The sequence below is a fragment of the Scyliorhinus torazame genome, chromosome 19, assembly GCF_047496885.1.
Source record: "Scyliorhinus torazame isolate Kashiwa2021f chromosome 19, sScyTor2.1, whole genome shotgun sequence".
NCBI classification, from domain to species: domain Eukaryota; kingdom Metazoa; phylum Chordata; class Chondrichthyes; order Carcharhiniformes; family Scyliorhinidae; genus Scyliorhinus; species Scyliorhinus torazame.
In genome coordinates, this window is record NC_092725.1 from 40,274,278 (window position 1) to 40,299,467 (window position 25,190).

Here is a 25,190-nt window from a genome sequence, read left to right on the forward strand (position 1 = left end):
TGGACAGGGGTCACTCTGTTCACGGGGTCAGCGTGGACAGGGGTCACTCTGTACACACGGTTGGTGTGGACAGGGGTCACACTGTACACAGGGTCAGTGTGGACAGGGGTCACTGTACACAGGGTCAGTGTGGACGGGGTCACTCTGTACATGGGGTCAGTGTGGACAGGGGTCACTCTGTACACGGGGTCAGTGTGGACAGGGGTCACTCTGTACACGGGGTCAGTGTGGATAGGGGTCACCCTGTACACAGGGTCAGTGTGGACAGGGGTCACTCTGTACACAGGGTCAGTGTGGACAGGGGTCACTCTGTACACAGGGTCAGTGTGGACAGGGGTCACTCTGTACATAGGGTCAGTGTGGACAGGGGTCACTCTGTACACAGGATCAGTGTGGATGGGGGTCACTCTGTACACAGGGTCAGTGTGGACAGGGGTCACTCTGTACACAGGGTCAGTGTGGACAGGGGTCACTCTGTACACAGGGTCAGTGTGGACAGGGGTCACTCTATACATTCGGGTCAGTGTGGACAGGGGTCACTGTGTACACAGGGTCAGTGTGGACAGTGGACACTCTGTACACAGGGTCAGTGTGGACAGGGGTCACTCTGTACACAGGGTCAGTGTGGAGAGGGGTCACTCTGTACACAGGGTCAGTGTGGACAGGGGTCACTCTGTCCACAGGGTCAGTGTGGACTGGTCAGTCTGTCTACAGGGTCACTGTGGACACGGGACACTCTGTACACAGGGTCAGTGTGGACAGGGGTCACACTGTACACAGGGTCAGTGTGGACAGGGGTCACTCTGTACACAGGGTCAGTGTGGACAGGGGTCACTGTGTACACAGGGTCAGTGTGGACAGTGGACACTCTGTACACAGGGTCAGTGTGGACAGGGGTCACTCTGTACACAGGGTCAGTGTGGACAGGGGTCACTCTGTACACAGGGGCAGTGTGGACAGGGGTCACTCTGTACACAGGGTCAGTGTGGACAGGGGTCACTCTGTACACAGGGTCAGTGTGGACAGTGGTCACTCTGTACACAGGGTCAGCGTGGACAGCGGTCACTCGTTACATAGGGTCAGTGTGGACATGGGTCACTCTGTACACAGGGTCAGTGTGGACAGGGGTCACTCTGTGCACAGGGTCAGTGTGGACAGGGGTCACTCTGTACACAGGGTCAGTGTGGACAGGGGTCACTCTGTACACGGGGTGTGGACAGGGCTCACTCTATACACGGGGTCAGTGTGGACAGGGGTCATTCTGTACACAGGGTCAGTGTGGACAGTGGTCACTCTCTACACAGGGTCAGCATGGACAGCGGTCACTCGTTACATAGGGTCAGTGTGGACATGGGTCATCCTGTACACAGGATCAGAGTGGAGAGGGGTCACTCTGTACCCAGGGTCATTGTGGACAGGGGTCACTCTGTACACAGGGTCAGTGTGGACAGGGGTCACTCTGTACACAGGATCAGAGTGGAGAGGGGTCACTCTGTACCCAGGGTCATTGTAGACAGGGGTCACTCTGTACACAGGGTCAGTGTGGACAGGGGTCACTCTGTACACAGGGTCAGTGTGGACAGGGGTCACTCTGTACACAGGGTCAGCGTGGACAGGGGTCACCCTGTACACAGGGTCAGTGTGGACAGGGGTCACTCTGTACACAGGGTCAGTGTGGACAGAAGTCACTCTACACAGGGTCAGTGTGGACAGAAGTCACTCTGTACACAGGGTCAGTGTGGACAGGGGTCACCCTGTACACAGGGTCAGTGTGGACAGGGGTCACTCTGTACACAGTGTCAGTGTGGACAGAAGTCACTCTGTACACAGGGTCAGTGTGGACAGGGGTCACTCTGTATGCAGGGTCAGTGTGGACAGGGGTCACTCTGTACACAGGGTCAGTGTGGACAGGGGTCACCCTGTACACAGGATCAGTGTGGACAGGGGTCACTCTGTACACAGGGTCAGTGTGGACAGAAGTCACTCTGTACACGGGGTCAGTGTGGACAGGGGTCACTCTATATACAGGGTCAGTGTGGACAGGGGTCACTCTGTACACAGGGTCAGAGTGGACAGGGGTCACTCTGTACACAGGGTCAGTGTGAACAGGGGTCACTCTCTACACAGGGTCAGTGTGGACAGGGGTCACTCTCTACACAGGGTCAGTGTGGACAGGGGTCACTCTGTACACAGGGTCAGTGTGGACAGGGGTCACTCTGTACACGGGGTCAGTGTGGACAGGCGTCACTGTGTACACAGGGTCAGTGTGGACAGGTCAGTCTGTCTACAGGGTCAGTGTGGACACGGGACACTCTGTACACAGGGTCAGTGTGGACAGGGGTCACACTGTACACAGGGTCAGTGTGGACAGGGGTCACTCTGTACACAGGGTCAGTGTGGACAGGGGTCACTCTGTACACAGGGTCAGTGTGGACAGGGGTCACTCTGTACACAGGGTCAGTGTGGACAGGGTTCACTTTGTACACAGGGTCAGTGTGGACAGGGGTCGCTCTGTACACAGGGTCAGTGTGGACAGGGGTCACTCTGTACACAGGGTCAGTGTGGACAGGTCAGTCTGTCTACAGGGTCAATGTGGACAGGGGTCACTCTGTACACAGGGTCAGTGTGGACAGGGGTCACGGTGTACACAGAGTCAGTGTGGACAGGGGTCACTCAGTACACAGGGTCACTGTGGACAGGGATCACTCTGTACACGGGGTCAGTGTGGACAGGGGTCACTCTGTACACAGGGTCAGTGTGGACAGGGGTCACGGTGTACACAGAGTCAGTGTGGACAGGGGTCACTCAGTACACAGGGTCAGTGTGGACAGGGGTCACTCTGGACACAGGGTCAGTGTGGACAGGGGTCACTCTGTACACGGGGTCAGTGTGGACAGGGGTCACTCTGTGCACAGGGTCAGTGTGGACAGGGGTCACTCTGTACACAGGGTCAGTGTGGACCGGGTCACTCTGTACACAGAATCAGTGTGGACAGGCGTCACTGTGCACACAGGGTCAGTGTGGACAGGTCAGTCTGTCTACAGGGTCAGTGTGGACAGGGGTCACTCTGTACACAGGGTCAATGTGGACAGGGGTCACTCTGTACACGGGGTCAGTGTGGAGAGGCGTCACTGTGTACACAGCGTCAGTGTGGACAGGTCAGTCTGTCTACAGGGTCAGTGTGGACACGGGACACTCTGTACACAGGGTCAGTGTGGACAGGGGTCACACTGTACACAGGGTCAGTGTGGACAGGGGTCACTCTGTACACAGGGTCAGTGTGGACAGGGGTCACTCTGTACACAGGGTCAGTGTGGACAGGTGTCACTCTGTACACAGGGTCAGTGAGGACAGGGGTCACTCTGTACACAGGGTCAGTGTGGACAGGGGTCACTCTGTACACAGGGTCAGTGTGGACAGGGGTCGCTCTGTACACAGGGTCAGTGTGGACAGGGGTCACTCTGTACACAGGGTCAGTGTGGACAGGTCAGTCTGTCTACAGGGTCAATGTGGACAGGGGTCACTCTGTACACAGGGTCAGTGTGGACAGGGGTCACGGTGTACACAGAGTCAGTGTGGACAGGGGTCACTCAGTACACAGGGTCACTGTGGACAGGGATCACTCTGTACACGGGGTCAGTGTGGACAGGGGTCACTCTGTACACAGGGTCAGTGTGGACAGGGGTCACTCTGTACACAGGGTCAGTGTGGACAGGGGTCACTCTGTACACAGGGTCAGTGTGGACAGGGGTCACGGTGTACACAGAGTCAGTGTGGACAGGGGTCACTCAGTACACAGGGTCAGTGTGGACAGGGGTCACTCTGGACACAGGGTCAGTGTGGACAGGGGTCACTCTGTACACGGGGTCAGTGTGGACAGGGGTCACTCTGTGCACAGGGTCAGTGTGGACAGGGGTCACTCTGTACACAGGGTCAGTGTGGACCGGGTCACTCTGTACACAGAATCAGTATGGACAGGCGTCACTGTGTACACAGGGTCAGTGTGGACAGGTCAGTCTGTCTACAGGGTCAGTGTGGAAAGGGGTCACTCTGTACACAGGGTCAATGTGGACAGGGGTCACTCTGTACACGGGGTCAGTGTGGAGAGGCGTCACTGTGTACACAGCGTCAGTGTGGACAGGTCAGTCTGTCTACAGGGTCTGTGTGGACACGGGACACTCTGTACACAGGGTCAGTGTGGACAGGGGTCACTCTGTACACAGGGTCAGTGTGGACAGGTGTCACTCTGTACACAGGGTCAGTGTGGACAGGGGTCACTCTGTACACAGGGTCAGTGTGGACAGGGGTCACTCTGTACACAGGGTCAGTGTGGACAGGGGTCGCTCTGTACACAGGGTCAGTGTGGACAGGGGTCACTCTGTACACAGGGTCAGTGTGGACAGGTCAGTCTGTCTACAGGGTCAATGTGGACAGGGGTCACTCTGTACACAGGGTCAGTGTGGACAGGGGTCACGGTGTACACAGAGTCAGTGTGGACAGGGGTCACTCAGTACACAGGGTCACTGTGGACAGGGATCACTCTCTGCACGGGGTCAGTGTGGACAGGGGTCACTCTGTACACAGGGTCAGTGTGGACAGGGGTCACGGTGTACACAGAGTCAGTGTGGACAGGGGTCACTCAGTACACAGGGTCAGTGTGGACAGGGATCACTCTGTACACGGGGTCAGTGTGGACAGGGGTCACTCTGTACACAGGGTCAGTGTGGACAGGGGTCACTCTGGACACAGGGTCAGTGTGGACAGGGGTCACTCTGTACACGGGGTCAGTGTGGACAGGGGTCACTCTGTGCACAGGGTCAGTGTGGACAGGGGTCACTCTGTACACAGGGTCAGTGTGGACCAGGTCACTCTGTACACAGAATCAGTGTGGACAGGGGTCACTCTGTACACAGGGTCAGTGTGGACAGGGGTCACACTGTACACAGGCTCAGTGTGGACAGGGGTCACTCTGTACACAGGGTCAGTGTGGACAGGGGTCACTCTGTACACAGGGTCAGTGTGGACAGGTCAGTCTGTCTACAGGGTCACTGTGGACAGGGGTCACTCTGTACACAGGGTCAGTGTGGACAGGGGTCACTCTGTACACAGGGTCAGTGTGGACAGGGGTCACTCTGTACACAGGGTAGGTGTGGACAGGGGTCACTCTGTACACAGGGTCAGTGTGGACAGATCAGTCTGTCTACAGGGTCACTGTGGACACGGGACACTCTGTACACAGGGTCAGTGTGGGCAGGGGTCACTCTGTACACAGGGTCAGTGTGGACAGGGGTCACTCTGTACACAGGGTCAGTGTGGACAGGGGTCACTCTGTACACAGGGTCAGTGTGGACAGGGGTCACTCTGTACATAGGGTCAGTGTGGACAGTGGTCACTCTGTACACAGGGTCAGCATGGACAGCGGTCACTCGTTACATAGGATCAGTGTGGACAAGGGTCACTCTGTATATGAGCTCAGTGTGGACAGGGGTCACTCTGTATATGAGCTCAGTGTGGACAGGGGTCACTCTGTATATGGGCTCAGAGTGGACAGGGGTCACTGTGTATTCAGGGTCTGTACGGTACCTACACTCTCTACACGATCGATTAACTCACTTCTTTCACTGGGAACCTGGTCTGCAGCTGAGATGTAAATTTGTCCTAAAATAGAAAAATATAAAAACAATTCAATCAGAATTGCTGGGATCGTTCTCTGCGATGTGTATAAGTGAAATGGCTCCCCGACGTTCCTGGGATCATCACTACTGTGTGTTAGGCCAACTGAATGCCATGGATCAAGTGTGGGTCAGATTTTGGACTCAAACCTGATGTACTTTAGTAAAGGTCACCACACAGTCAAAGTTAACAGGGTGTCAGAGATCAAACAGGAACAGACAGTAAACACAATGAAAGAGGGCTGGGGAGTGTGGACAAGGGCCAATAGGTACACGGGGTCAGTGTGCACAGGGGTCACTCTGTACACGGGGTCAGTGTGGACAGGGGTCACTCTGTACACAGGGTCAGTGTGGACAGGGGTCACTCTGTACACGGGGTCAGTGTGGACAGAGGTCACTCTGTACATAGGGTCAGTGTGGACAGGGGTCACTCTGTACACAGGGTCAGTGTGGACAGGGGTCACTCTGTACACAGGGTCAGTGTGGACAGGGGTCACTCTGTACACAGGGTCAGTGTGGACAGGGGTCACTCTGTACACAGGGTCAGTGTGGACAGGGGTCACTCTGTACACGGGGTCAGTGTGGACAGGGGTCACTCTGTACACAGGGTCAGTGTGGACAGGGGTCACTCTGTACACAGGGTCATTGATGACAGGGGCCACTGTGTACACGGGGTCAGTGTGGACAGGGGTCACTCTGTATACAGGGTAGGTGTGGACAGGGGTCACACTGTACACAGGGTCAGTGTGGACAGGGGTCACTGTACACAGGGTCAGTGTGGACAGGGGTCACTCTGTACACAGAGTCAGTGCGGACAGGGGTCACTCTGTACACGGGGTCAGTGTGGACAGGGGTCACTCTGTACACAGGGTCAGTGTGGACAGGGGTCACTCTGAACACAGGGTCAGTGTGGACAGGGATCACTCTGTACACAGGGTCAGTGTGGACAGGGGTCACTCTGTACACGGCGTCAGTGTGGACAGAGGTCACTCTGTACACAGGGTCAGTGTGGACAGGGGTCACTCTGTACACAGGGTCAGTGTGGACAGGGGTCACTCTGTACACGGGGTCAGTGTGGACAGGGATCACTCTGTACACAGGGTCAGTGTGGACAGTGGTCACGGTGTACACAGAGTCAGTGAGGACAGGGGTCACTCTGTACACAGGGTCAGTGTGGACAGGGATCACTCTGTACACAGGGTCAGTGTGGACAGGGGTCACTCTGTACACGGGGTCAGTGTGGACAGGGGTCACTCTGTACACAGGGTCAGTGTGGACAGGGGTCACTCTGTATACAGGGTCAGTGTGGACAGGGGTTACTCTGTACATAGGGTCAGTGTGGACAGTGGTCACTCTGTACACAGGGTCAGCATGGACAGCGGTCACTCGTTACATAGGGTCAGTGTGGACAAGGGTCACTCTGTATATGAGCTCAGTGTGGACAGGGGTCACTCTGTATATGGGCTCAGAGTGGACAGGGGTCACTGTGTATTCAGGGTCTGTACGGTACCTACACTCTCTACACGTTCGATTAACTCACTTCTTTCACTGGGAACCTGGTCTGCAGCTGAGATGTATATTTGTCCTAAAATAGAAAAATATAAAAACAATTCAATCAGAATTGCTGGGATCGTTCTCTGCGATGTGTATAAGTGAAATGGCTCCCCGACGTTCCTGGGATCATCACTACTGTGTGTTAGGCCAACTGAATGCCATGGATCAAGTGTGGGTCAGATTTTGGACTCAAACCTGATGTACTTTAGTAAAGGTCACCACACAGTCAAAGTTAACAGGGTGTCAGAGTTCAAACAGGAACAGACAGTAAACACAATGAAAGAGGGCTGGGGAGTGTGGACAAGGGCCAATAGGTACACGGGGTCAGTGTGCACAGGGGTCACTCTGTACACGGGGTCAGTGTGGACAGGGGTCACTCTGTACACAGGGTCAGTGTGGACAGTGGTCACTCTTAACTCAGGGTCAGTGTTGACAGGGGTCACTCTGTACACAGGGTCAGTTTGGACAGGGGTCACTCGTTACACAGGCTCAGTGTGGACAGGGGTCACTCTGTACACAGTGTCAGTGTGGACAGGGGTCACTCTGTACACAGGGTCAGTGTGGACAGGGGTCACTCTTAACTCAGGGTCAGTGTGGACAGGTGTCACTCTGTACACAGGGTCAGTGTGGACAGGGGTCACTCTGTACACAGGGTCAGTGTGGACAGGGGTCACTCTGTACACAGGTTCAGTGTGGACAGGGGTCACTCTGTACACAGGGTCAGTGTGGACAGGGGTCACTCTGTACACAGGGTCAGTGTGGACAGGGGTCACTCTGTACACAGGGTCAGTGTGGACAGGTGTCACTCTGTGCACAGGGTCAGTGTGGACAGGGGTCACTCTGTACACAGGGCCAGTGTGGACAGGGGTCACTCTGTACATAGGGTCAGTGTGGACAGGGGTCAGTCTGTACACAGGGTCAGTGTGGACAGGGGTCACTCTGTACACAGGGTCCGTGTGGACAGGGGTCACTCTGTACACAGGGTCTGTGTGGGCAGCGGTCACTCTCTACACAGGGTCAGTGTGGACAGGGGTCACTCAGTACACAGGGTCAGTGTGGACAGGGGTCACTCTGTACACAGGGTCAGTATGAACAGGCGTCACACTGTACACAGGGTCAGTGTGGACAGAGGTCACTCTGTACACAGGGTCAGTGTGGACAGGGGTCACTCTGTACACAGGGTCAGTGTGGACAGGGGTCACTCTGTACACAGGGTCAGTGTGGACAGTGGTCACTCTGTACACAGGGTCAGTGTCGATAGGGGTCACTCTGTGCACAGGGTCAGTGTGGACAGGAGTCACTGTTTACACAGTGTCAGTGAGGACAGGGGTCACTCTGTACACAAGGTCAGTGTGGACAGAGGTCACTCTGCACACAGGGTCAGTGTGGACAGGAGTCACTCTGTACACAGGGTCAGTGTGGACAGGGGTCAGTCTGTACACAGGGTCAGTGTGGACAGGGGTCACTCTGTACACAGGGTCCGTGTGGACCGGGGTCACTCTGCACACAGGGTCAGTGTGGACAGGGGTCACTCTGTACACAGGGTCAGTGTTGACAGGAGTCACTCTGTTCACAGGGTCAGTGTGGACAGGGGTCACTCTGTACACAGGGTCAGTGTGGACAGGGGTCACTCTGTACACAGGGTCACTGTGGACCGGGTCCTCTGTACACAGGGTCAGTGTGGACAGGGGTCACTCTGTACACGGGGTCAGTGTGGACAGGGATCACTCTGTACACAGGGTCAGTGTGGACAGTGGTCACGGTGTACACAGAGTCAGTGAGGACAGGGGTCACTCTGTACACAGGGTCAGTGTGGACAGGGATCACTCTGTACACAGGGTCAGTGTGGACAGGGGTCACTCTGTACACGGGGTCAGTGTGGACAGGGGTCACTCTGTACACAGGGTCAGTGTGGACAGGGGTCACTCTGTATACAGGGTCAGTGTGGACAGGGGTTACTCTGTACATAGGGTCAGTGTGGACAGTGGTCACTCTGTACACAGGGTCAGCATGGACAGCGGTCACTCGTTACATAGGGTCAGTGTGGACAAGGGTCACTCTGTATATGAGCTCAGTGTGGACAGGGGTCACTCTGTATATGGGCTCAGAGTGGACAGGGGTCACTGTGTATTCAGGGTCTGTACGGTACCTACACTCTCTACACGTTCGATTAACTCACTTCTTTCACTGGGAACCTGGTCTGCAGCTGAGATGTATATTTGTCCTAAAATAGAAAAATATAAAAACAATTCAATCAGAATTGCTGGGATCGTTCTCTGCGATGTGTATAAGTGAAATGGCTCCCCGACGTTCCTGGGATCATCACTACTGTGTGTTAGGCCAACTGAATGCCATGGATCAAGTGTGGGTCAGATTTTGGACTCAAACCTGATGTACTTTAGTAAAGGTCACCACACAGTCAAAGTTAACAGGGTGTCAGAGTTCAAACAGGAACAGACAGTAAACACAATGAAAGAGGGCTGGGGAGTGTGGACAAGGGCCAATAGGTACACGGGGTCAGTGTGCACAGGGGTCACTCTGTACACGGGGTCAGTGTGGACAGGGGTCACTCTGTACACAGGGTCAGTGTGGACAGTGGTCACTCTTAACTCAGGGTCAGTGTTGACAGGGGTCACTCTGTACACAGGGTCAGTTTGGACAGGGGTCACTCGTTACACAGGCTCAGTGTGGACAGGGGTCACTCTGTACACAGTGTCAGTGTGGACAGGGGTCACTCTGTACACAGGGTCAGTGTGGACAGGGGTCACTCTTAACTCAGGGTCAGTGTGGACAGGTGTCACTCTGTACACAGGGTCAGTGTGGACAGGGGTCACTCTGTACACAGGGTCAGTGTGGACAGGGGTCACTCTGTACACAGGTTCAGTGTGGACAGGGGTCACTCTGTACACAGGGTCAGTGTGGACAGGGGTCACTCTGTACACAGGGTCAGTGTGGACAGGGGTCACTCTGTACACAGGGTCAGTGTGGACAGGTGTCACTCTGTGCACAGGGTCAGTGTGGACAGGGGTCACTCTGTACACAGGGCCAGTGTGGACAGGGGTCACTCTGTACATAGGGTCAGTGTGGACAGGGGTCAGTCTGTACACAGGGTCAGTGTGGACAGGGGTCACTCTGTACACAGGGTCCGTGTGGACAGGGGTCACTCTGTACACAGGGTCTGTGTGGGCAGCGGTCACTCTCTACACAGGGTCAGTGTGGACAGGGGTCACTCAGTACACAGGGTCAGTGTGGACAGGGGTCACTCTGTACACAGGGTCAGTATGAACAGGCGTCACACTGTACACAGGGTCAGTGTGGACAGAGGTCACTCTGTACACAGGGTCAGTGTGGACAGGGGTCACTCTGTACACAGGGTCAGTGTGGACAGGGGTCACTCTGTACACAGGGTCAGTGTGGACAGTGGTCACTCTGTACACAGGGTCAGTGTCGATAGGGGTCACTCTGTGCACAGGGTCAGTGTGGACAGGAGTCACTGTTTACACAGTGTCAGTGAGGACAGGGGTCACTCTGTACACAAGGTCAGTGTGGACAGAGGTCACTCTGCACACAGGGTCAGTGTGGACAGGAGTCACTCTGTACACAGGGTCAGTGTGGACAGGGGTCAGTCTGTACACAGGGTCAGTGTGGACAGGGGTCACTCTGTACACAGGGTCCGTGTGGACCGGGGTCACTCTGCACACAGGGTCAGTGTGGACAGGGGTCACTCTGTACACAGGGTCAGTGTTGACAGGAGTCACTCTGTTCACAGGGTCAGTGTGGACAGGGGTCACTCTGTACACAGGGTCAGTGTGGACAGGGGTCACTCTGTACACAGGGTCACTGTGGACCGGGTCCTCTGTACACAGGGTCAGTGTGGACAGGGGTCACTATGTACACAGGACCAGTGTGGACAGGTGTCACTCTGTACACAGGGTCAGTGTGGACAGGGGTCACTCTGTACACAGGGTCAGTGTGGACAGGGGTCACTCTGTACACAGGGTTACTGTGGACAGGGTCCTCTGTACACAGGGTCAGTGTGGACAGGGGTCACTCTGTACACAGGGTCACTGTGGACAGGGTCCTCTGTACACAGGGTCAGTGTGGACAGGGGTCACTGTGTACACAGGGTCAGTGTGGACAGGGGTCACTCTGTACACAGGGCCAGTGTGGACAGGGGTCACTCTGTACACAGGGCCAGTGTGGACAGGGGTCACTCTGTACACAGGGTCAGTGTGGACAGGGGTCACTCTGTACACAGGGCCAGTGTGGACAGGGGTCACTCTGTACACAGGGTCAGTGTGGACAGGGGCCACGGTGTACACAGGGTCAGTGTGGACAGGGGTCACTCTGTACACAGGGTCAGTGTGGACAGGGGCCACGGTGTACACAGGGTCAGTGTGGACAGGGGTCACTCTGTACACAGGGTCAGTGTGAACAGGCGTCACACTGTACACAGGGTCAGTGTGGACAGAGGTCACTCTGTACACAGGGTCAGTGTGGACAGGGGTCACTCTGTACACAGGGTCAGTGTGGACAGGGGTCACTCTGTACACAGGGTCAGTGTGGACAGTGGTCACTCTGTACACAGGGTCAGTGTCGATAGGGGTCACTCTGTGCACAGGGTCAGTGTGGACAGGAGTCACAGTTTACACAGTGTCAGTGAGGACAGGGGTCACTCTGTACACAAGGTCAGTGTGGACAGAGGTCACTCTGCACACAGGGTCAGTGTGGACAGGAGTCACTCTGTACACAGGGTCAGTGTGGACAGGGGTCAGTCTGTACACAGGGTCAGTGTGGACAGGGGTCAGTCTGTACACAGGGCCAGTGTGGACAGGGGTCACTCTGTACACAGGGCCAGTGTGGACAGGGGTCACTCTGTACACAGGGTCAGTGTGGACAGGGGTCACTCTGTACACAGAGTCAGTGTGGACAGGGGTCACTCTGTACACAGGGTCAGTGTTATTTCCTCTCTCTTTTCAGAAGGACAAACTCACTCGTTTCTTTGGCTTCTTGGTTTGTGTCTCACGTCCTAAAATATCCTAAAATATAAAGACACAGAATCAAATCCATCACCAGATCCCTAGGACCGTTGTGTACAATTTGTGTAACTGGGAAATGCTCCCCCAGGTACACGGGATCATTCTCTACACTGGGTGTAACTGGGAAATGGCTCCCCCAGGTACACGGGGTCATTCTCTACACTGGGTGTAACTGGGAAATGGCTCCCCCGGGTACCGGGGATCATTCTCTACACTGGGTGTAACTGGGAAATGGCTGCCCCAGGAACCCGGGATCCCTCTCTACACTGGGTGTAACTGGGAAACGGCTCCCCCAGGTATCTGGACCATTCTCTACACTGGGTGTAACTGGGAAATGGCTCCCCCAGGTATCAGGATCATTCTCTACACTGGGTGTAACTGGGAATGGCTCTCCCAGGTAACTGGATCATTCTCTGCACTGGTTGTAACTGGGAAATAACTCCCCCAGGTATCTGGATCATTCTCTACACTGGGTGTAACTGGGAAATGGCTCCCCCAGGTAACTGGATCATTCTCTACACTGGGTGTAACTGGGAAATGGCTCCCCCAGGTATCTGGATCATTCTCTACACTGGGTGTAACTGGGAAATGGCTCCCCCAGGTATCTGGATCATTCTCTACACTGGGTGTAACTGGGAAATGGCTCCCCCAGGTAACTGGATCATTCTCTACACTGGGTGTAACTGGGGAATGGCTCCCCCAGGTAACTGGATCATTCTCTACACTGGTTGTAAGTGGGAAATGGCTCCCCCAGGTATCTGGATCATTCTCTACACTGGGTGTAACTGGGGAATGGTTTCCTGAGCTTCACGGGATTATTTCCTAACTTGTGAGCAACGTCAATTCAATCCCCCGGGCAAGGCTGCGTTATATTTTCGACAGTACGCATGTGACAAACGTCATTGTAGGGTCAGAATGATAGAATCATAGAATTTACAGTGCAGAAGGAGGCCATTCGGCCCATCGAGTCTGCACCGGCTCTTGGAAAGAGCACCCGACCTAAGCCCACACCTCCACTCTATCCCCATAACCCAGTAACCCCACCCAACACTAAGGGCAATTTTGGACACTAAGGGCAATTTATCATGGCCAATCCACCTAACCTGCACATCTTTGGACTGTGGGAGGAAACCGGAGCACCCGGAGGAAACCCACGCACATACGGGGAGGATGTGCAGACTCCACACAGACAGTGACCCAAGCCGGAATCAAACCTGGGACCCCGGAGCTGTGAAGCAATTGTGCTAACAACAATGCTGCCGTGCTGCCCAATTAAGATGGTATTAGAGAGCAAAGGGGACACTCAGTAAAAAGGGTCAGAGACAACAGGGTCAGTGTGGACAGGGGTCACTCTGTACGTAGGGTCAGTGTGGACAGGGGTCACTCGAAACACAGGGTCAGTGTGGACAGGGGTCACTCTGTACACACGGTCAGTGTGGACAGGGGTCACTGTGTACACAGGGTCAGTGTTGACTGGGGTCACTCTGTACATGTGGTCAGTGTAGACAGGGGTCACGCTGTACACAGGGTGAGTGTGGACAGGGGTCACTCTGTACACCGGGTCAGTGTGGACTGGGGTCACACTGTACACAGGGTCAGTGTGGACTGGGGTCACTCTGTACACAGGGTCAGGGTGGACAGGGGTCACTCTGTACACAGGGTCAGGGTGGACAGGGATCACTCTGTACACAGGGTCAGTGTGGACAGGGGTCACTCTGTACACAGAGTCAGTGTGGACAGGGGTCACTCTGTACACAGGGTCAGTGTGGACAGGGGTCACTCTGTACACAGGGTCAGTGTGGACAGGGGTCACTATGTACACAGGGTCAGTGTGGACAGGGGTCACTCTGTACGCAGGGTCAGGGTGGACTGGGGTCACTCTGTACACAGGGTCAGGGTGGACAGGGATAACTCTGTACACAGGGTTAGTGTGGACAGGGGTCACTCTGTACACAGGTCAGGGTGGTCAGGGATCACTCTGTACGCAGGGTCAGTGTGGACAGGGGTCACTCTCTACACAGGGTCAGTGTGGACAGGGGTCACTCTGTACACAGGGTCAATGTGGACAGGGGTCACTCTGTACACAAGGTCGGTGTGGACAGGGATCACTCTGTACACAGGGTCAGTGTGGACAGGGGTCATTCTGTACACAGGGTCAGTGTGGATAGGGGTCACTCTGTACACAGGGTCAGTGTGGACAGGGGTCACTCTGTACACAGGGTCAGTGTGGACAGGGGTCACTCTGTACACAGGGTCAGTGTGGACAAGGGCCACTCTGTACACAGGGTCAGTGTGGACAGAGGTCACTCTGTACACAGGGTCAGTGTGGACAGGGGTCACTCTGTACACAGGGTCAGTGTGGACAGGGGTCACTATGTACACAGGGTCAGTGTGGACAGGGGTCACTCTGTACACAGGGTCAGGGTGGACAGGGGTCACTCTGTACACAGGGTCAGGGTGGACAGGGGTAACTCTGTACACAGGGTTAGTGTGGACAGGGGTCACTCTGTACACAGGGTAAGGGTGGTCAGGGATCACTCTGTACACAGGGTCAGTGTGGACAGGGGTCACTCTCTACACAGGGTCAGTGTGGACAGGGGTCACTCTCTACACAGGGTCAGTGTTGACAGGGGTCACTCTCTACACAAGGTCGGTGTGGACAGGGATCACTCTGTACACAGGGTCAGTGTGGACAGGGGTCACTCTGTACACAGGGTCAGTGTGGACAGGGGTCACTCTGTACACAGGGTCAGTGTGGACAGGGGTCACTCTGTACACAGGGTCAGTGTGGACAGGGGTCACTCTGTACACAGGGTCAGTGTGGACAGGGGTCACTCTGTACACAGGGTCAGTGTGGACAGGGGTCACTCTGTACACAGGGTCAGTGTGGACAAGGGTCACTCTGTACACAGGGTCAGTGTGGACAGGGATCACTCTGTACACAGGGTCAGGGTGGACAGGGGTCACTCTGTACACAGGGTCAGGGTGGACAGGCATCACTCTGTACACAGGGTCAGGGTGGACAGGGGTCACTCTGTACACAGGGTCAGGGTGGACAGGGGTCACTCTGTACACAGGGTCAGTGTGGACAGGGGTCACTCTGTACAGAGGGTCAGTGTGGACAGGTGTCACTCTGTACACAGGGTCAGTGTGGACAGGGGTCAGTCTGTACACAGGGTCAGTGTGGACAGGGGTCAGTCTGTACACAGGGCCAGTGTGGACAGGGGTCACTCTGTACACAGGGCCAGTGTGGACAGGGGTCACTCTGTACACAGGGTCAGTGTGGACAGGGGTCACTCTGTACACAGAGTCAGTGTGGACAGGGGTCACTCTGTACACAGGGTCAGTGTTATTTCCTCTCTCTTTTCAGAAGGACAAACTCACTCGTTTCTTTGGCTTCTTGGTTTGTGTCTCACGTCCTAAAATATCCTAAAATATAAAGACACAGAATCAAATCCATCACCAGATCCCTAGGACCGTTGTGTACAATTTGTGTAACTGGGAAATGCTCCCCCAGGTACACGGGATCATTCTCTACACTGGGTGTAACTGGGAAATGGCTCCCCCAGGTACACGGGGTCATTCTCTACACTGGGTGTAACTGGGAAATGGCTCCCCCGGGTACCGGGGATCATTCTCTACACTGGGTGTAACTGGGAAATGGCTGCCCCAGGAACCCGGGATCCCTCTCTACACTGGGTGTAACTGGGAAACGGCTCCCCCAGGTATCTGGACCATTCTCTACACTGGGTGTAACTGGGAAATGGCTCCCCCAGGTATCAGGATCATTCTCTACACTGGGTGTAACTGGGAATGGCTCTCCCAGGTAACTGGATCATTCTCTGCACTGGTTGTAACTGGGAAATAACTCCCCCAGGTATCTGGATCATTCTCTACACTGGGTGTAACTGGGAAATGGCTCCCCCAGGTAACTGGATCATTCTCTACACTGGGTGTAACTGGGAAATGGCTCCCCCAGGTATCTGGATCATTCTCTACACTGGGTGTAACTGGGAAATGGCTCCCCCAGGTATCTGGATCATTCTCTACACTGGGTGTAACTGGGAAATGGCTCCCCCAGGTAACTGGATCATTCTCTACACTGGGTGTAACTGGGGAATGGCTCCCCCAGGTAACTGGATCATTCTCTACACTGGTTGTAAGTGGGAAATGGCTCCCCCAGGTATCTGGATCATTCTCTACACTGGGTGTAACTGGGGAATGGTTTCCTGAGCTTCACGGGATTATTTCCTAACTTGTGAGCAACGTCAATTCAATCCCCCGGGCAAGGCTGCGTTATATTTTCGACAGTACGCATGTGACAAACGTCATTGTAGGGTCAGAATGATAGAATCATAGAATTTACAGTGCAGAAGGAGGCCATTCGGCCCATCGAGTCTGCACCGGCTCTTGGAAAGAGCACCCGACCTAAGCCCACACCTCCACTCTATCCCCATAACCCAGTAACCCCACCCAACACTAAGGGCAATTTTGGACACTAAGGGCAATTTATCATGGCCAATCCACCTAACCTGCACATCTTTGGACTGTGGGAGGAAACCGGAGCACCCGGAGGAAACCCACGCACATACGGGGAGGATGTGCAGACTCCACACAGACAGTGACCCAAGCCGGAATCAAACCTGGGACCCCGGAGCTGTGAAGCAATTGTGCTAACAACAATGCTGCCGTGCTGCCCAATTAAGATGGTATTAGAGAGCAAAGGGGACACTCAGTAAAAAGGGTCAGAGACAACAGGGTCAGTGTGGACAGGGGTCACTCTGTACGTAGGGTCAGTGTGGACAGGGGTCACTCGAAACACAGGGTCAGTGTGGACAGGGGTCACTCTGTACACACGGTCAGTGTGGACAGGGGTCACTGTGTACACAGGGTCAGTGTTGACTGGGGTCACTCTGTACATGTGGTCAGTGTAGACAGGGGTCACGCTGTACACAGGGTGAGTGTGGACAGGGGTCACTCTGTACACCGGGTCAGTGTGGACTGGGGTCACACTGTACACAGGGTCAGTGTGGACTGGGGTCACTCTGTACACAGGGTCAGGGTGGACAGGGGTCACTCTGTACACAGGGTCAGGGTGGACAGGGATCACTCTGTACACAGGGTCAGTGTGGACAGGGGTCACTCTGTACACAGAGTCAGTGTGGACAGGGGTCACTCTGTACACAGGGTCAGTGTGGACAGGGGTCACTCTGTACACAGGGTCAGTGTGGACAGGGGTCACTATGTACACAGGGTCAGTGTGGACAGGGGTCACTCTGTACGCAGGGTCAGGGTGGACTGGGGTCACTCTGTACACAGGGTCAGGGTGGACAGGGATAACTCTGTACACAGGGTTAGTGTGGACAGGGGTCACTCTGTACACAGGTCAGGGTGGTCAGGGATCACTCTGTACGCAGGGTCAGTGTGGACAGGGGTCACTCTCTACACAGGGTCAGTGTGGACAGGGGTCACTCTGTACACAGGGTCAATGTGGACAGGGGTCACTCTGTACACAAGGTCGGTGTGGACAGGGATCACTCTGTACACAGGGTCAGTGTGGACAGGGGTCATTCTGTACACAGGGTCAGTGTGGATAGGGGTCACTCTGTACACAGGGTCAGTGTGGACAGGGGTCACTCTGTACACAGGGTCAGTGTGGACAGGGGTCACTCTGTACACAGGGTCAGTGTGGACAAGGGCCACTCTGTACACAGGGTCAGTGTGGACAGAGGTCACTCTGTACACAGGGTCAGTGTGGACAGGGGTCACTCTGTACACAGGGTCAGTGTGGACAGGGGTCACTATGTACACAGGGTCAGTGTGGACAGGGGTCACTCTGTACACAGGGTCAGGGTGGACAGGGGTCACTCTGTACACAGGGTCAGGGTGGACAGGGGTAACTCTGTACACAGGGTTAGTGTGGACAGGGGTCACTCTGTACACAGGGTAAGGGTGGTCAGGGATCACTCTGTACACAGGGTCAGTGTGGACAGGGGTCACTCTCTACACAGGGTCAGTGTGGACAGGGGTCACTCTCTACACAGGGTCAGTGTTGACAGGGGTCACTCTCTACACAAGGTCGGTGTGGACAGGGATCACTCTGTACACAGGGTCAGTGTGGACAGGGGTCACTCTGTACACAGGGTCAGTGTGGACAGGGGTCACTCTGTACACAGGGTCAGTGTGGACAGGGGTCACTCTGTACACAGGGTCAGTGTGGACAGGGGTCACTCTGTACACAGGGTCAGTGTGGACAGGGGTCACTCTGTACACAGGGTCAGTGTGGACAGGGGTCACTCTGTACACAGGGTCAGTGTGGACAAGGGTCACTCTGTACACAGGGTCAGTGTGGACAGGGATCACTCTGTACACAGGGTCAGGGTGGACAGGGGTCACTCTGTACACAGGGTCAGGGTGGACAGGCATCACTCTGTACACAGGGTCAGGGTGGACAGGGGTCACTCTGTACACAGGGTCAGGGTGGACAGGGGTCACTCTGTACACAGGGTCAGTGTGGACAGGGGTCACTCTGTACAGAGGGTCAGTGTGGACAGGTGTCACTCTGTACACAGAGTCAGTGTGGACAGGGGTCACTCGGTACACAGGGTCAGTGTGGACAGGGATCACTCTGTACACAGGGTCAGTGTGGACAGGGGTCACTCGGTACACAGGGTCAAGGTGGACAGGGATCACTCTCTATCTATATAATTGACTAACTCACTTGTATTTCTGGAATCCTAGTGTGAAGTTGAGTTACAAATTGGGCCTGAAATAGAAAAACACAAAAACAAATCCATCACAAAACTGGGATTGTTCTCTGCACTGGGGGTGTAACAGGGAAACGGCTCTCCAGCCCCTCAGTATCGTTCTATGTACATAGATAAATAAATAGGGAATCGAGCCTGCTCCACCATTCACTATGATCCTGGCTGATCATCAAGTGCAATACTCTGATCCCACCTACCCCCCCATATGCCTTTAGCCCCGAGAGCTCTACCCCGTCCCTGATTGAAATGACACAACACTTTGCCCTCGACCACTTTCTGTGGGAGTGAATTCCACAGATTCACCACTCTCTGGGTGAAGGAATTTCTCCCCACCTCAGTCCTAAAAGGTGTAAACCTTCCCTTATCCTCAAACTATGACCCCTAGCTCTGGACTCCTCCACCATCGGAAACATTCTTTCTGAATCTACCCTGTCTAATCCCGATGGAATTTTGTAAGTTTCAATGAGATCCCAACTCATTCTTCAAAACTCCAATGAATACAATCCTAACCGACTTAGTCTCTCTTCATGTGACAGTCCCACCATCCCATGAACCTACCTGGTAAACCTTCGCCGCATTCCCTCCAGAACAAGAACATCCTTCCTCAGGTAAGGACACCAAAACTGCACAGTAGTTTTTCAGTAATTTCAGTAAAACATCTGTATTCCTGTACTCAAATCCTCTCACTATGAAGGCCAACATACCATTTGCTTTCTTTACTGCCTGCTGTACCTGCGCACTTACTTTCAGCGACTGATGCACAAGGACACCAAGGTCTCTCTGAGTATCCACCTCTCTCAATTTACACCCATTCAAATAATAATCTGCCTTGCTATTTTTGCTACCGAAGTGGATAACCTCACATTTATTCACATTATACTGCGTCTGCCATACATGTGGCCACTCACTCAGACTGTCCAAATTCCTCTGAAATATCTCTGCATCCTCCTCACAGCTCACCCTCCCACCCAACTTTGTATCATCTGCAAATTTGGAAATAACACATTTTGTTCCCTCGCACAAATCATTAATATATAATGTGAACAGTTGGGGTCCTCACAGATCCCTGCAGTACCCCACTAGTCACTGCATGCCAATCAGAAAAGGACCTATTTTTTCCAACTTTTTGCTTCCTGTCTGCTAACCAGCTTTCCATCCATCTCAAGTGTCATGTGAGAGTACCTTTAAGAAATGGACGTTTAAGCAATGTACCTTTAAGGAATGGAGATGATCATATTACTGAAGTGATGTCAGAGGTTGGGGGGAGCCTGGCTCACTTCTGCTTTTGGTTTCAGTTTGAAAAAGCAGCTTGTGTGTGTCTGTGTGTTTCCAGAGAGCTGCAGGAAGAAAAGTAAGGTGCTGGAGCTGAAGTCAACCAAGCTGATATATCTCTGACATCAAACAGAAAATATATATATTCTGTGACCTGGTGTGTTACTGTTTTGAAGGTTCGAAGCCTTTTGGATGTTTGAAGGAACATTTTGAGGGATTATTTAGTGTTGCATTATTTTCGGGGTTATCTTTGAAGTAAGGGGTGTTAAAAGATCCAATGTTTATTTAATAGGCTAATTTGAGTTCATGGAATAAACATTATTTTGTTTTAAAACCCACGTGTCCATAATTGTAATACCATACCTGGGGAACAAGCCGTGTGCTTCTAAAGCAACAATCCATTAAAGGGGGAGGTTAGTTGAACTCCATGATACATTTTGGGGTTTTGAAAACACCTCGCCCATAACACAAGACACAACCCGTAATCCCATGTGCTTTAACTTTACATTGTAATCTGCTATGTAAGGCCTTGTCAAAAGTTTTCTTAAAGTCTAAATAAACCATAGAACATGGAACAGGACAGCACAGTACAGGCCCTTCGGCCCACAATGTTGTGCTGACCATTTATCCTAATCTAAGATTAACCTAACCTACACCCCTTCAAATTACTGCTGTCCAAGAGTCATTTAAGAGTCATCCCTAACAACTCAGACTCCACCACCTCCTCTGGCAGTGCATTCCACACACCCACCACTCTCTGAATAAAGAACCTACCTCTGACATCTCCCTTATACCTTCCTCCAATCACCTTAAAATTATGTCCCCTAATGACAGCCATTTCCACCCTGGGGAAATGTCTCTGGCTATCCACTCTATCCATGCCTCTCATCACCTTGTACACCTCTATCAAGTCACCTCTCTTCCTTCTTCGCTCCAGTGAAAAAGCCCTAGCTCCCTCAACCTTTCTTCATAAGACATGCCCTCCAGTCCAGGCAGCATCCTGGGAAATCTCCTCTGCACCCTCTCCAAAGTATCCACATTCTTCCTATAATGAGGCGACCAGAACTGGACACAATATTCCAAGTGTGGTCTAACCAGGGGTTTATAAAGTTGCAGCAAAACCTCACGGCTTTTAAACTCAATCCCCGTTAATGAAAGCCAACACGCCTTCTTAACAAGCCTATCAATCTAGGTGGCAACTTTGAGGGATCTATGTCCGTGGACCCAAAGATCCCTCCGTTCCTCCACACTTCCAAGAATTCTGCCTTTAACCCTGTATTCAGCATTCAAATTTGACCTTCCAAAATGAATCACTTCACATTTATCTATGTTGAACTCCGTCTGCCACTTCTCAGCCCAGCTCTGCATCCTGTCAATGTCCTGTTGTAACCTGCAGAAGCCCTCGACACTATCAACAACTTCCCCAACCTTCGTGTAATCGGCAAACTTACTAACTAACCCTTCCACTTCCTCATCCAAGTCATTTCTAAACCATATAAACCATATCCAATGGTTCTCCCTGGTCAACTTTACAAGGTGCATCTTCAAAGAATTCTTGTAGATTTGTCAAGCATGATTTTCCTTTCGTCAATCCATGCTGACTTTGTCTGCTTACACCACTGCTTTCCAAATGAAATCCTTGATAAATGACTGGTAACTTCCCTACTACCAATGTTAACCTCACTCGATTCCTGTTAGGTTCCCTGTTTTCTCTCTAACTCCCATTGTGAATAGTGGGGTTACGTTTGCTGCTCTCCTTTCTGTCCATTCCAGAGTCGAGAGAATTTTGGAAAATGACCACCAGTGGATCTACTATTTCTAGGACCATTTCCTTAAGTACTCTGGGATGAAGATTATCTGGCCCTGGAGATTTGTTCGCCTTCATCCCATTAATTTCCCTAAAACCATTTCTTTACTGATACTCATTTCCTTCAGCTCCTCACTAAGACTTGTGTTTCTCAGAACTTCCATTACATTATTCATGTCTTCCTTTGTGAAGACAGAAGTAAAGTACAAATTTAGTTCCTCAGCCATTTCTTGTTCCCTGTTCTGAATTCCCCCGTTTCTGACTCAAAGGGGCCGACATTCAGTTTTATAATTTTTTTTCTCTTTATACCTACATAAGCTTTAACAGTCAGTGTTTATGTTCCCTGCTAGTTTAATTGCAAATTGTATTTTCCCCTCCTTAATCAATCCCTTGGCCTGTCTTTGCTGAATTTTAAACTGTTCCCAATCCTTAGGTCTATTGATTTTTCTTGCGAATTTGTATGCATCTTCTTTGAATCTAATATTATCTCTAATTTCCCTTGTAGCCATGGTTTGTTCTCAGTTCCCTTTCTACTCTTGCGCCAAATGAGAAGAAATAACTTTTGGAATTCACCTATTCATTCCTTGAATGCCTGCCTGCTGTCCTTCCTTTCAGTCATGTTTCCCAGTCCGTAATAGCTAATTCATGCCTCGTACCATCATAGTTACCTTTATTGAGGTTCACAACCTTGGTCTCAGCATCAACTAACTCACTATTCACCATGTTAAAGAATTCTACCATATTATGGTCACTCATCCCCAAGGGTTCTCTCACAATTAGATTCCCAACTAATCCTTTCTCATTGCACAACACCCAGCCCGAGATGGCCGGTTCCCTTGTTGGTTCCTCAACGTATTGGTCCAGAAAACCATCCCGTATACACCATAAATTCCTCCTCAATTGTACTGTGACTAATTTAACTCACCTGATCTACATGCAGTCACTCTGTGGGCGGGGGGCGCTCTGTGGGAGTGTGGACACGGAACACCCTGTACACAGGGTCAATGTGGACAGGGGTCACTCTGTACACAGGGTCAGTGTGGACAGGGGTCACTCTGTACACAGGGTCACTGTGGACACGGGACACTCTGGACACAGGGTCAGTGTGGACAGGGGTCACTCTGTACACAGAGTAACTGTGGACACGGGACATTCTGTACACAAGGTCACTGTAGACAGGGTCACTCTGTACACAGGGTCACTGAGGACAAGGGTCACTCTGTGGAGATCTGCCATGCATCTTGAGACATCCGCGTGTTGGAAGTAAGTCGTACAAGAGGATGGTTGCACTTAGAGTAGCTCCAGGAGAATTCACTGAAAATATTTAGTAGCCATCCGCTGTATTATAGTTCTTTAGGGATCTTTTCACATGTTTGTTAGTTGAAGAATCCCATGTTCTGTGTACATCATTACCACGGTCACAACACAGAATATAACAAGTGTACACAGGGGTCACTTTCTACAGTGGGCACTCTGTACTTTGGTTCAATGTGGAGAATGGTTAGTGTCGACAAGCATCACACTGTACACAGGGCCAGTGTGGACAGGGGTCAGTTTGTACAAAGGGTCAGTTAGGACAGGTGTCAGTGTGTACACGGGGCACGTGTGGACAAGGGTCAGGTGATTTGAAACAAACCTGTTGGACTTTAACCTGGTGTTGTAAGACTTGTTACTACTCTCTCAGAAGGACTAACTCACTTGTTTCTCTGGCTTCCTGGTTTGGGTCTCTCGATCTAAAATATCCTAAAATATAAAGACACAGAATCAAATCCATCACCAGATCCTGGGAACATTCTCTACACTATACGTCACTGGGAAATGGCTCCCCTAGTGTCCGGGGTCGTTCTCTACACTATACGTCACTGGAAAATGGCTCCCCTAGTGTCCGGGGTCGTTCTCTACACTATACGTCACTGGGAAATGGCTCCCCTAGTGTCCGGGGTCGTTCTTTACATTTTGTGCAAGTGGGAAATGGCTCCACAACCCACCTGGGTTCATTCTCTACACGGTTGTGTCAGAGGGCAAGCGGCGAGCAGTGTTAACACGGTCAGGGAGGACTGCAGCAGTGAGGGCAGAGGTCACTCTGTACACAGGGTCACTGTGGACAGAAGTCAGTGTGGACAGGGGTCAGTGTGGACAGGGGTCAGTGTGGACAGGGGTCAGCGTGGACAGGGGTCAGTGTGAACAAGGGGTCAGCGTGAACAAGGGGTCAGTGTGGACACGGGGTCAGTGTGGACACGGGGTCAGTGTGTACACAGGGTCAGTGCGTACACAGGGTCAGTGCGTACATGGGGTCAGTGTGGACACGGGGTCAGTGTGGTCACGGGGTCAGTGTGGACAGGGGTCAGTGCGGACAAGGGTCAGTGTGGACACGGGGTCAGTGTGGACAAGGGTCAGGTGATTCAAAACAAACCTGTTGGACTTTAACCTGGTGTTGTAAGACTTGTTACTACTCCCTCAGAAGGACTAACTCACTTGTTTCTCTGGCTTCCTGGTTTGGGTCTCACGATCTAAAATATCCTAAAATATAAAGACACAGAATCAAATCCATCACCAGATCCAGGGAACATTCTCTACAGTATACCTCACTGGGAAATGGCTCCCCTAGTGTCCGGGGTCGTTCTCTACACTATACGTCACTGGGAAATGGCTCCCCTAGTGTCCGGGGTCGTTCTCTACACTATACGTCACTGGGAAATGGCTCCCCTAGTGTCCAGGGTCGTTCTCTACACTATACGTCACTGGGAAATGGCTCCCCTAGTGTCCGGGGTCGTTCTTTACATTTTGTGCAAGTGGGAAATGGCTCCACAACCCACCTGGGTTCATTCTCCACACGGTTGTGTCAGAGGGCAAGCGGCGAGCAGTGTTAACACGGTCAGGGAGGACTGCAGCAGTGAGGGCAGAGGTCACTCTGTACACAGGGTCACTGTGGACAGAAGTCAGTGTGGACAGGGGTCAGTGTGGACAGGGGTCAGTGTGGACAGGGGTCAGCGTGGACAGGGGTCAGTGTGAACAAGGGGTCAGCGTGAACAAGGGGTCAGCGTGAACAAGGGGTCAGCGTGAACAATCGGTCAGCGTG

General features: G+C 52.8%; 1 protein-coding gene and 1 long non-coding RNA gene across 5 annotated transcripts in view; both read right to left on the reverse strand.

Annotated features, from left to right (window-relative positions):
* LOC140396096 (uncharacterized) overlaps positions 1-12,265 on the reverse strand; it is a 43,709-nt gene extending 31,444 nt beyond the window's left edge. The window contains exons 1-3 of one of the 2 annotated variants that reach the window (XR_011936447.1): positions 12,221-12,265; positions 9,406-9,450; positions 7,213-7,257 (exon numbers count right to left, since the gene is read on the reverse strand). This is a non-coding gene — a long non-coding RNA (uncharacterized lncRNA). Of the gene's footprint in view, positions 1-7,212; positions 7,258-9,405; positions 9,451-12,220 lie in introns of those variants that run through there. The other variant, XR_011936446.1, reaches the window with a different exon arrangement.
* LOC140396095 (protein-methionine sulfoxide oxidase mical3a-like) overlaps positions 1-25,190 on the reverse strand; it is a 1,213,674-nt gene that overhangs the window by 558,241 nt on the left and 630,243 nt on the right. The gene's annotated exons all lie outside the window — the stretch shown is intronic.